Genomic DNA, 10,438 nt, shown 5'->3' with positions numbered 1-10,438 from the left:
CAGTCACCTATAGTATTGTTTTATGATAATGATATTATGATAATATTAGGTATTGTTGGATGGTTTTAATATTTCTTCTGTTAAGCTGCCAGGTAAAAGCCTTGTAATACAATAGAGGAGATCCAAAAATACCTCTGTCTTTGGATGTGGCAACAGAGTTATCTCTGTAACATGTTTTGATGGACAGCTCAGCTCTTAGAGAAAGTAATGGCTTAAATGCTGGCTAACCATGCCTTTACATCCAAAGTGAATAGAATGTGAGGATGCAGGGGGCATGGGAGAGGGGAAACCCCAAGCTAAGAAGGCTAAACTGGCTCTGGGTAAACACATTTGAAGGTTGTGGTCATGCTGGGTCTAGGCTGAATAGGGTATAGGTGGCTGGAGAGCACCTACCCAGCTATGTAGTGAGTATTCTGAAATGTGCTGCTGAGTTCAGTCTAGTTTCCACTGGACATTGTTCCTACAACAAAAGCCCCCACAGCAACTGGTGGTAAATTATACCCTTGGCAGCAGTCTTGCTAGGGAAGCTCTGGATTGTACTGATGTATTATATCAATTTGAAGAACAGAGATATTTGCAAGCCAATCCTTTGATATGATCTTTTAGAGCTTTTGTGATAATATCAGCACGAATAATTATGTCAGGAATCAGTTCTAATTTACCTTATAAAATTATTTTCTCCTCTCCATTTGAATCTGCTCTCTCTTCTGGGTTTACAAGGAGACATTGGTTCTCTTGGGCATCACAAGTACCAGAAATCTCATGCTTGTTACAATTCCATTTTCTCTTTACAGTTCACTTTTAACTAGAGATGAATCCAAAACTAGGACACAGAATCCAAACCATTCACAAACATGCGGAAGATCAGATCTTGATCCAGATTTCAGCTTCACAGCTCAGGTTTACTTTTATGATGGGCCAGTTGAGAACTCCCAATACTCTTGTGAAGAGGGCTTGGGTTTGGATCTGAAGTTTAGGAACTTGGATCAAAGCTTCACAACTGACCCATTTTTTTCTATTAACATTACAAAGTTTAATAGTGTGACTCTCCAGGTCTTAATTATTATTATTTATTATAATATATTCAGACATTAAGGCCCCAATCCAGCAGACTCTTAACCATCTGCTTAATTATAAGCATGGGAATAGTCCCATTTAAATCAATGTAACTGCTCAAGCGCTTGGATTTAAGCACATATTTAAGTACTCTGCTGGATTAGGGCCTTTAGAAAAAATGAAATAAAATATCTGTCACTGTTTCAGAATAACTGCACTTGTATTTCCCCTCTGTAGTCCACTCCTGGAGTGCTCAGTCAGGTCTCGGGACACTTGTCTCTAGGTAGGGACCCTTGTCTCACTTCTTTCTCATTGGGTGTTTTAAGGCTGCGTAGACCCCTGCCTTACATTGGAATACCCCCTGCAAGCCCCTATGCATTGCTTTCTCTCTGAAGACTATCAACAGTATATTACCAGCAGTTACACATTACCACACAGCTATTTCGAAGCATGTACACTTATTTATAAGGCAAAAGCATTACAGAGAAAACATTTTGTAAAAAAGTTCCCACATGCTTGCTAAGGGCTTACCAGAGGTCACTTCTAACTCCAACCTAGGGCTCTGGTAGGTGTCAGTCTTTCCAACTCTTCAGCAAGAGTTGGGATCCTCCTCAGACCCACAGTTCTGCCAGTTTGCTGAATCAAAAGGAAAACCACCACCAGTCTGCTTAAACTCAGTCTTTCATACCCAAATCCCATTTTTTGTCTGTTGGTCTCTGTAAAACCTAGTTTGAACCAGTCAATGCGAACCACCCCAAGTAGTGGTACCTCTTCAGGGTCGTTTACAGTTTCTGTGACTTGCCTTAATCATCCCCTACACACACTGTTTTTAGTTCCTGGAGGAGCTGTAGTCACCCTTCCCCAGACACAGAACACAATCATATATAAATCATTCATCAATTTTAATATAATGGTCCTCAAAGATACTGCATGGGGTTGCAATATCTGTCACAATAAGGTCAAGATAAACAACTCAGATGAGGACAAATTGGAGAAAGACCAAAGTAGAGCAACAAAAAAGATAAACTGATCAGAAAATATGATCTAAGAGGAAAGGTTTAAAAAACCTAAGTTTGGAAGAGAAAACCCAGTTTTGTGAAAAGGAAAGGGAAGGAGGACCTGATAACAGCCTTCAAATATGTTAAAGGATGTCACTAAGACCACGGAGATCAATTGTTTTCCATGTCCCCTGAAGGTAGGACAAGAAATAATCTGTTAAATCTGCAGCAAGGGAGATTTAGGTTAGAAATTAGGAAAAAGGTTCTAACTATAAGTATAGTTAAGCACTGGAACACGTTACCAAGGGAGGCTGTGGAATCTCCATCATTGGTGGTTTTCAAGAACGGGTTAGACACCTGTCAGGGATGGTGTCGGCATTCTTGGTCCTGCCTCAGTGCAGGGGATGGACTAGATGACCTCTGGAGGTCTCTTCCAGCCAGCCCTATGCTTCTATGATGCTATGAATCCCCTGTATGTCCCTGGACTTTTCATTTCAGGGCACAACACCGAGAGAAACAAACACATTGGAATTTAATAGGGAGGAAACCAAGAGAGTGCTCTAGAAAGAGCTTTACACACCCTTACAGAAATTTCAGAGTAGCAGCCGTGTTAGTCTGTATCCGCAAAAAGAACAGGAGGACTTGTGGCACCTTAGAGACTAACCAATTTATTTGAGCATAAGCTTTCCTGAGCTACAGCTCACTTCATCGGATGCTGAGCTGTAGCTCAGGAAAGCTCATGCTCAAATAAATTGGTTAGTCTCTCAGGTGCCACAAGTACTCCTTTTCTTTTTGCTTACAGAAATTAATAGTGAAGGGAGGGGGGCGGTAATAATTCCAGGGAAGGGATCTTCGCCTCTTTTACATTCTATGGGGATTTCCCCTAAGCACAGGCTGCAGGCGGGGCAGAGCAGACATGAGTTGTTCCATTGAGCTGCTCCTCAAGCCTTGCCTGTTTCCCAGTGCAGGGCCCGGTCAGGACTCCTCTTCCACCGCCGGCCGGCGTCTCCCGGTGGTTCCGGGGCTGCAGCTATTCCAAGCATTACGGTCCCGTCTGGAGGCTGGGCCGGGAGAGGCGGGGGCAGGCCGTGCCGGGGAGGAGGCGGAGCGGGGGCTGCCGCTGGAGGTGCCGCGGCCGTTCTGGAAGGCAGGGCGCGGGCGGCGCGTGGCCGGTGAGCGGGGGGCGCTGGGCACCGGGCACCGGGCGCGCGCCAGGCACAGGGGCGGGAGAGGCCCGCGCGGCCGGGGCTGTTGCTAACTTTCGGGGGTTCCCGGGCGCCGGCCGCTGCCCGGGGCGTCTCAGCCCTGCCCGGCCTGGCAGGAGAAACGTGGAGCCACCGGCGAGATCTGGTGGGAAAGCGGCGCGTATCCGTGCGGCGGGGGCTGGGGAGGAGCCCCTAGGGAGCCGCGGGGGGGGGGAGCGAGCTCCGGCCTCGCCCGGGGCAGGGGCTGCCCCGTGCAAACTCCCCTCTGCCTGGTGTTCGTAGGGGCATTGGTCGCGCAGACACCCCCCACCGCGCCCCAGCAGCCACCCCAGCAGGAGACACCCCCCCTCCGCTGGCTCTGCGGGATGGAGGGGGCACCAGGGGGGTGGGGGACTGGAAGGGTGGCGACCCTTGCCCAGGCAGGGGTGTTGCGGGGAAGAGTGGAACTCCCTGGGCAGGGCACCCCAGGGCAAGGTGGGGTGGGAGCTAAAAACGAGAGACCCCTCTCAGGGACCAGGGGGCCTGCCCCATGGAGGTGTCAAGGTGGGGAGGGTAGAAGAGAATTGTCTCCTTGTACTCCCCAGGCTGAATCCCCCTTCTCCCCCAGTTAGGCGTGGTTCCTTCCCTCCTCCGAGGGAAAATTCAGGAAAGCCGGCTTGTGCCAGCTCCCGTGGATGGGACAGACACACCAGCGAGCAGCCCGCACGTCTGCACTGCACTTCAGGCGTGTTGGGACATAGGAATTGTCCCACCGGCTTAGACCCGCGGTCTCTGACAGGGGCCAGAACCAGACAGGGGTGGCAGGTTTGTAGAAATTTTGGTGGTGCCCAGAATCCGCCCCCCACAAACTCCGTCCCCCCACCTGCCTAAGGCTCGGGGAGGGGGTTTGGGTGGGGGGAGGAAGTCTGGGGTGCAGGCTCTGGGATGGAGTTTGGTTGCTGGGTGCAGGCTCCGGGGTGAGGGGTGCAGGAGGGAGTGAGGGGTGCAGGCTCTGGGCTGGAGTTTGGGTGTAGGCTCTGGGCTGGGCAAGGGGGTGGGGGTGCAGGAGGGAGTGAGGGGTGCAGGCTCTGGGATGGAGTTTGGGTGTAGGCTCTGGGCTGGGCAAGGGGGAGGGGGTGCAGGAGGGAGTGAGGGGTGCAGGCTCTGGGATGGAGTTTGGGGATGGAAGGGGGTGCGGAGGGAGGGGGTGAGGGTTGTGTGGTGGGGTTAGGGATGAGGGGTTTGGGGTGAGGCTGGGGATGGGGTTCATGATGCAGGAGGGGGCTCAGGGCTGGGACAGTGGGTTAGGGTGCAGGGGGATGAGTGCTCTGGCTGGGGATGAAGGGTTTGGGAGGGGCTCAGGCCTAGGGCAGAGGGTAGGGTGTGGGTGGGGTGAGGGGTTTGGGGTGTTGGAGAGGCTCAGGGCTGGGGCAGAGGTTTGGGGTATGGGGGGGCTGAGGGCTCTGCCTGCGGGTGTGGGCTCTGGGGTGGGGCAGGGCTGGGGATGAGTTTGGGGTGCAGGCAGGCTGTCCCGGAGCTGGGACCAGAAAGGAGGACTCCCCTCAGCCCTCTCCCCACCGGCAGCAGTGAGCTCTGGGGGAGGGGCCCCCCTCTCCCCTCCCCGGCAGCACATTCACCTCACACCATTATCACAGTACATGCTCCTAGAGCCCCTCTCAGGCCCAGGAAGCCCCCTTGCCTCCCCTGTGGTGGGTGCTGGGGTGGGGGGGGCTGTCATCACATGTGCGCCTCCTCCCCTGCTGCTGCCCATCACTGTAGCCTCACTGGGGGGTGGGGGATGGGGCTGCCCCTTGCCCAGTGTGGGCCAGGAGCAGTGACTGCAGGCAGGGGAGCCCCCTGTGCTGGTGGAGGGTCCTGCCGGAAGAAGGAAGGGTCTGATGCAGAAGGGCAGGGCAGGCTGGTGAGGGGCACTAGGACCCTGCGGTGGCCGTTCATACCAGGAGCCAGCGGAGCAGAGTCAGCGTGGAGCTGCAAGGGAGAGGCAGGGATGCTCTGGGACCCAGGGGAGGCGCACGGGGGCAGAAAGTGGGGCTGGGAGACAATCGGGGGAGGCAGCAGGCGGGGCCGGGGGAGAGACCCGGCCCCAAACATTGGTGGAGCCGGGCACCATGGGCCCATACAACTCGCTGCCCTGGAACCAGATGCTTCAAAAGAAGTAAGCCCTAATAGTTAGAGATTGGCGTTAAGCCATGAAGCCTGCGGTTTTGTATTTCTTCCTAAATTTTGTTTGCATCAACTGTTCTATGTCTGGTTATTCTTGTTATCCTTATAGATTTCCAGGGCCTCTTTGAATGTTAGTAAGTTCATGGCTTCAGTGATGTCCTGTGGCAGTGAATTCCACAGTCTAATTATGGGATAAGTAAAGAAGTATTTCCTTGTAGCAAATTCCAAATTGATAACTTTTAATTTCATTCACAGTCCCCTGGCTCTTGTGAGGTAGTAGATAGATGAACAAGAGGTTCCAGTCTCCTTTCTCTAGACCATTCATTATTTTGTATACTTAGATCAGGCCCTGTTTATCTGTTGTCTTACTAAGGTAATCATCCAAATATCTTCAATTTCTCTTCATAGAAGAGTTTTCATTGTTTTTACCTGCATCCCTGCTCTCTGTAATATCCTTTTTGAGATGGGGTGCCCACTACAGCATGCTGTATTCCAGATGAGGTTGCACATTGTATATATACATTTTATAACGGCGTGATCTAGGAATGGTCTAGATAATGCTGCCACAAGTGCAGGGCTGGACTAGATAACCTCTTGAGGTCCCTTCCAGTTCTGTGATTCTGTGATCACATTTTTGTATTATTCTCCATCCCAGTCCTTATGCCTTAGGAGTTTTCTCTGGGGTTGATGGATGGAATTTTCCAGAGCCTGTCCTACAACAGGCAGTTTGGAGCCAGTCCCACTTCTGGACTCAGGGGGCAATGGTCTGCCATTGCTTCCATGGAAGATTTCTAAAGGATGGGGTAGAGACAGGTGCGCAAAGAAAGAAGATGGGGAGCAGCTGTGTTGATTCCAACTTTCCGTAAAAAAAAAAAAAATTAGGGTGACCTGTAAATTTCTCAGGGTGTTGAAGGGTCCTGTTGTCTGACATTCAGTCTAGCGAAGGGGATAACATGAAGGGATAACATGAAGCAATGTCTGGAATTTAAAAAATTTACATTTTTTTCACCAGTGAGTTAATCATTGGAACAGCTTCCTAAAGGATGTGGTAAATTCTCCATCACTTGGAGTTTTTAAATCATGACTGCCTGTCTTTCTGAAAGGTATATTCTAGTTCATCTACAAGCTGCTCGTCTCACTAATGAACTGGTGGGTGAATGTCTGAGCAGTGTTATATAGGATGGTCATAATAATACCTTCTGGCCTTTAAAGTCTGTCACCTCTGTACGTCCTAAGCCAGGATGATTTTCAGGTTAGCTAGAAACAGACAAACTACTAGTAAATCACAGATTCAAAATGTCATTCAAAACAAATGTCCTGTAAATCATCCCCACCACCATAAAGTGTGGGGCCTGATTCTCCCATCCTTGGCGCTCTGTGTCACCACTTACACCAATGCAAAAACAGTGGGAGACATTTCCAGATCAGAAGAGTTGCACTTTGCACAGATATCTTTGACATAAAGTGGCAGGCAGTAGAGAATCAGAGATAACCTAAGAAAGAAAGGACATGTCCATGTACAAGCTTGCACTGGCTTAGTTAAACTGGTACAAGCCTCTGTGTGGGCACTTCTTATTTTGTTTTAGCCTAAACCAGTTCCTAGCTATAAGTTAAACGGAAATAAGTCTGGCTTAAACAGAAATAAGTGTCTACTACAGGGGTTTGCACTTGTTTTAACTAAATCTGTTTAAGTTAAACTGGTTCAAATGGTGTGTGTGTAGACAAGACCTCAGATTTGTCCTCTCCCTATCTGTTTTATTCTCTTCTCCTTACCTCTCCCTATTCTATTCTCTCTCTTTTTCGCTCTCCTGTCTGTGACATCTACCATTAGTTTCTTCTTCACTTCTCTTTCTCCCTGCCCCCATGGTTCTCCCTGGGTTGGAAGCCAGCCCAAGGGTCCAGCTCACTCTCTTGTCTGTAAGCCTCCTTGCTCCCCATGCTGTGCTGCCAGAGTGAGCGATGAATGGAAGTTCCTGAGCTGGAACTCCACTTGTGTAAGAAAGCAGGGGCAGTTGACAAGGCCGTCTTTGTGAGGGCCCCTCAGTTTTGGAACCTGCTCTGAAATGGTCCTCCTTTATCAACCTGCAGGACTGTGAGGCCCATTTGTTTCCCAGACCTGAGAGGGTTTGGGAGGACTCTGATAGGGGTTGATAATAATTTTTCAGCTGCTGGGTTATCTTTATTAAATATGTTTGTAATTGGGTGGAAGGAGTCCCTGGAATAGTTTACTTGTAGTCCTGTATTATTGAAATGTTCTGAGGAGGGCCTACAGCAAAGAGTGGGCTCTCCTTATTATAGAACAAGTGTCTAAATCCAGTTTTATAACTTCGGGTGCTGAGATGGTTTGAGAGTGCATGAGTGAAAGAGGGAAACTGTAGGTGTCACCACCACATGGAAGTTAGTTGCCAGCTCAGCATCTGGCCATAGGGGGAACTTTCCACCCAAATATCCCCACATTCCAAAGAGGAGGAGGGGAGAGAGGAGTAGTGTGATAGGAGGCTCTCCTATCACACCCATTCTGAACACTGAACCATGGCACAGATCTCTGCAACGTGAGTTAAAGGAGTAACACTGTTAGCTAGTAGCAGTAGTAGGCTATCTTCTATTTGGAATAGTGTGTCGAAAATGTTTGAGCAGTGAAAGATGAAAGGCTATCTGCTGTCCAAGCCTAGAAACAGTGCTCCCCCAGCTGCTATTGTGAGCAATGGTATCAGTAAGAGGCAAATCAGATAGCCTGAATATTTGGATTTCTGAATGCAGTGGCGAGTCAGCCAGTTCAGGACACTTTTTACTTGGGTTTCATATCCTTGCTAGTTAATCCCCCACATTATCAGACCTGAAGGTTCAGTCCTCCAAATAGGCTTTGACACAAAACATTTCCCATAATAAAACTCCTGATTGCTTCACTTTATAGGTGCACTGGGAGGATAGAAATAAGCTGAAAAGGACCCCACAACCACCAATTCCCGCAGCTGTGTGACACTGAACAGGAAACAATCCCTCTTGTGTACATAGTACTTGACAGGCAGAGGTCCTTGGCTGCTGTAAATCAGCATAGCACTGAAGTTAATGGATGAAGGTCTGGCCTTTTGCTTACTCCTTAACTTCTTTAACTTTCTTTTGCTGCAGCCCTAACTCAAATATATGCATCATTGAAAATTTGGGCCTTTATTTCCCACAAGTATTAAAGGAGTTAATAGTCAAGGGTAACATATGGGGTATTAGTCCAAAGAATTTTCCATTTTTAGACTTGTTTACATAAGACAACTGTTACATTTATATTTGCCACACTGTTCGTGATGGCAGATTTCTAAGGAGTAAAATATAAACATGTAGATAGGTTTTATTTTCTGTGACTGGTTCAGTGTATGGAGTTTTATATTTGTTGGAAAGTAGGATGCTGCCATGCCAGAGTAGGCTCGGACTCTGTGCCATCCAGAAAGAGTCTTTCTTTTTCTTGCTTTATCCTCCTGATAGCAGGGGAAAGAAAAATAAATGCTTCCTGATATGTTTTAAATTAACCTTTTCTGAACACTTAATGCAGTTTCAAATGACCTTTTATTTTGAACGTTCCCAGAGAATTTGGAAGTTTATATGAGAGATTTTGATCCATTAAAATTATGGGCTATGTTCAGGAACACAGGTACACTTCAGGATTGAAAAGACTTGGCATATTGCAACAGGGGTTGAAAACATGTAGTTTGGTCAACAACCTCCCCACTTATGGTATAGCTTGTCTGGGGCATTTAACACTCTGCAGACTATTGAGTTTAATATGAGATGAGCTTGCTGTTATCTCAGGGGAAATGATGGGCAGGACTACTGCTCCTAAGATTGGTGTGACTTCTCTCTCTTTTTTTTACTGCCAGGAATTAAATATTTTTTCAGCTATGATTTAAAGGAGCTATCAGAAGTTAATCCAGCTGTTGACATTTCTTAAGGTTACATAACTACGGATATCACAAGTTTTAGACTGAAGGAAGCCAATGGAAATTTGAATAAAGACAGTCAATATCAGTGCATGCAAAGAAACAGCATTTTTCTTTGGTCTGTTTTGGAGAAACAAAGGCAAGCAAGTTGTTGGGCATGTAGTTTTTAATTATTTGCAGATGCACATTAGAGGCTTTGGCAAGGAAGCTGGTGATGCAGGCATGTGGAGACGAGTGTGATGCCTTTGATGAAAAGGAAGAGTCAGCCAGAAAATAGTTATCTCTAGGGGATGGGCGCGGGAAGGATCCATCAGTACAGAGGCAGATGACATCAAGAGCCAACAAGACCCCATTTTTGTTAACGAGTGCTGCCTGCGTGCAGCTGTATGATCTCATGCTATGAACTGCCTCAATAGAGGGTTCTAAAGTACAGCCTGGTGGCTAGAGTTCTGCACTGTGGTGTGATAAATCCAGACTCAGTTTCCATTGCTACGGGCAAATTTACAATTGGCCCAGGCAAGTGTAGGTCTCCTGAGTACATCTGAATTACAGCAGTAATGAATTGCAAGATTCCTAGGCTCACCTTATAGCCTTAAGGACCACCCCCTGGATGGAGATCATAATAGTAATGAGGGTTTCTGTGTGCTATCTAATCTGCTGGCAATTAGTGCATATGATAGCAAAGTTGTAATTTAAAGAAGATGCTTCATATGGTTTGGTCTAGTTTGCAGATGGTTTTCAGCTGACCTCATTAAAATCCTGCTAAGTGGAGTATTTTGTGATTGCTTTCCTTTTTGATCTTTCTAACCATAGTATACTCACCTTCCAACATCCTAAAATCCTAATTATGATTCAGCACAGCCCTTGGCATTTGGCCGCGTGGGGGACATTTAGATTTTGTCTGTGTTATCCATTTAAAAATCATTAGCCTTATAGCTGAAGTCACCCAGTTTGACAGCAGCTTGGCATTTGATGGTGTGTGCTTTTTAAGCAGAGAAAGTCTATTGTCTGTAGATGGAGGAAAAATGAAATAATGTGGTGGGTTTAGTACTTCACTATTTGTCGTTTCTGGTCCTGTAAGTGAGAG

At 47.7% G+C, this 10,438-nt stretch overlaps 1 protein-coding gene across 5 annotated transcripts in view; it reads left to right on the top strand.

The window, feature by feature from the left end:
- Positions 1 to 3,111: 3,111 nt before the first annotated feature.
- P4HA2 (prolyl 4-hydroxylase subunit alpha 2) overlaps positions 3,112 to 10,438 on the top strand; it is a 54,778-nt gene continuing 47,451 nt past the window's right edge. For 2 of the 5 annotated variants that reach the window (XM_084636769.1, XM_084636773.1), the window contains exon 1: positions 3,112 to 3,226. The gene's annotated coding sequence lies outside the window, so the exon portion shown is untranslated. Of the gene's footprint in view, positions 3,227 to 3,247; positions 3,405 to 3,866; positions 4,064 to 10,438 lie in introns of those variants that run through there. The other 3 variants (XM_084636770.1, XM_084636771.1, XM_084636772.1) reach the window with 3 other exon arrangements.

This window comes from Lepidochelys olivacea (genome assembly GCF_965140295.1).
Source record: "Lepidochelys olivacea isolate rLepOli2 genome assembly, chromosome: 8".
Taxonomy (NCBI): Eukaryota; Metazoa; Chordata; order Testudines; family Cheloniidae; genus Lepidochelys; species Lepidochelys olivacea.
The sequence above is the reverse complement of the archived record's forward strand: the minus strand, read 5'-3'. Positions and strand labels throughout refer to the sequence as shown.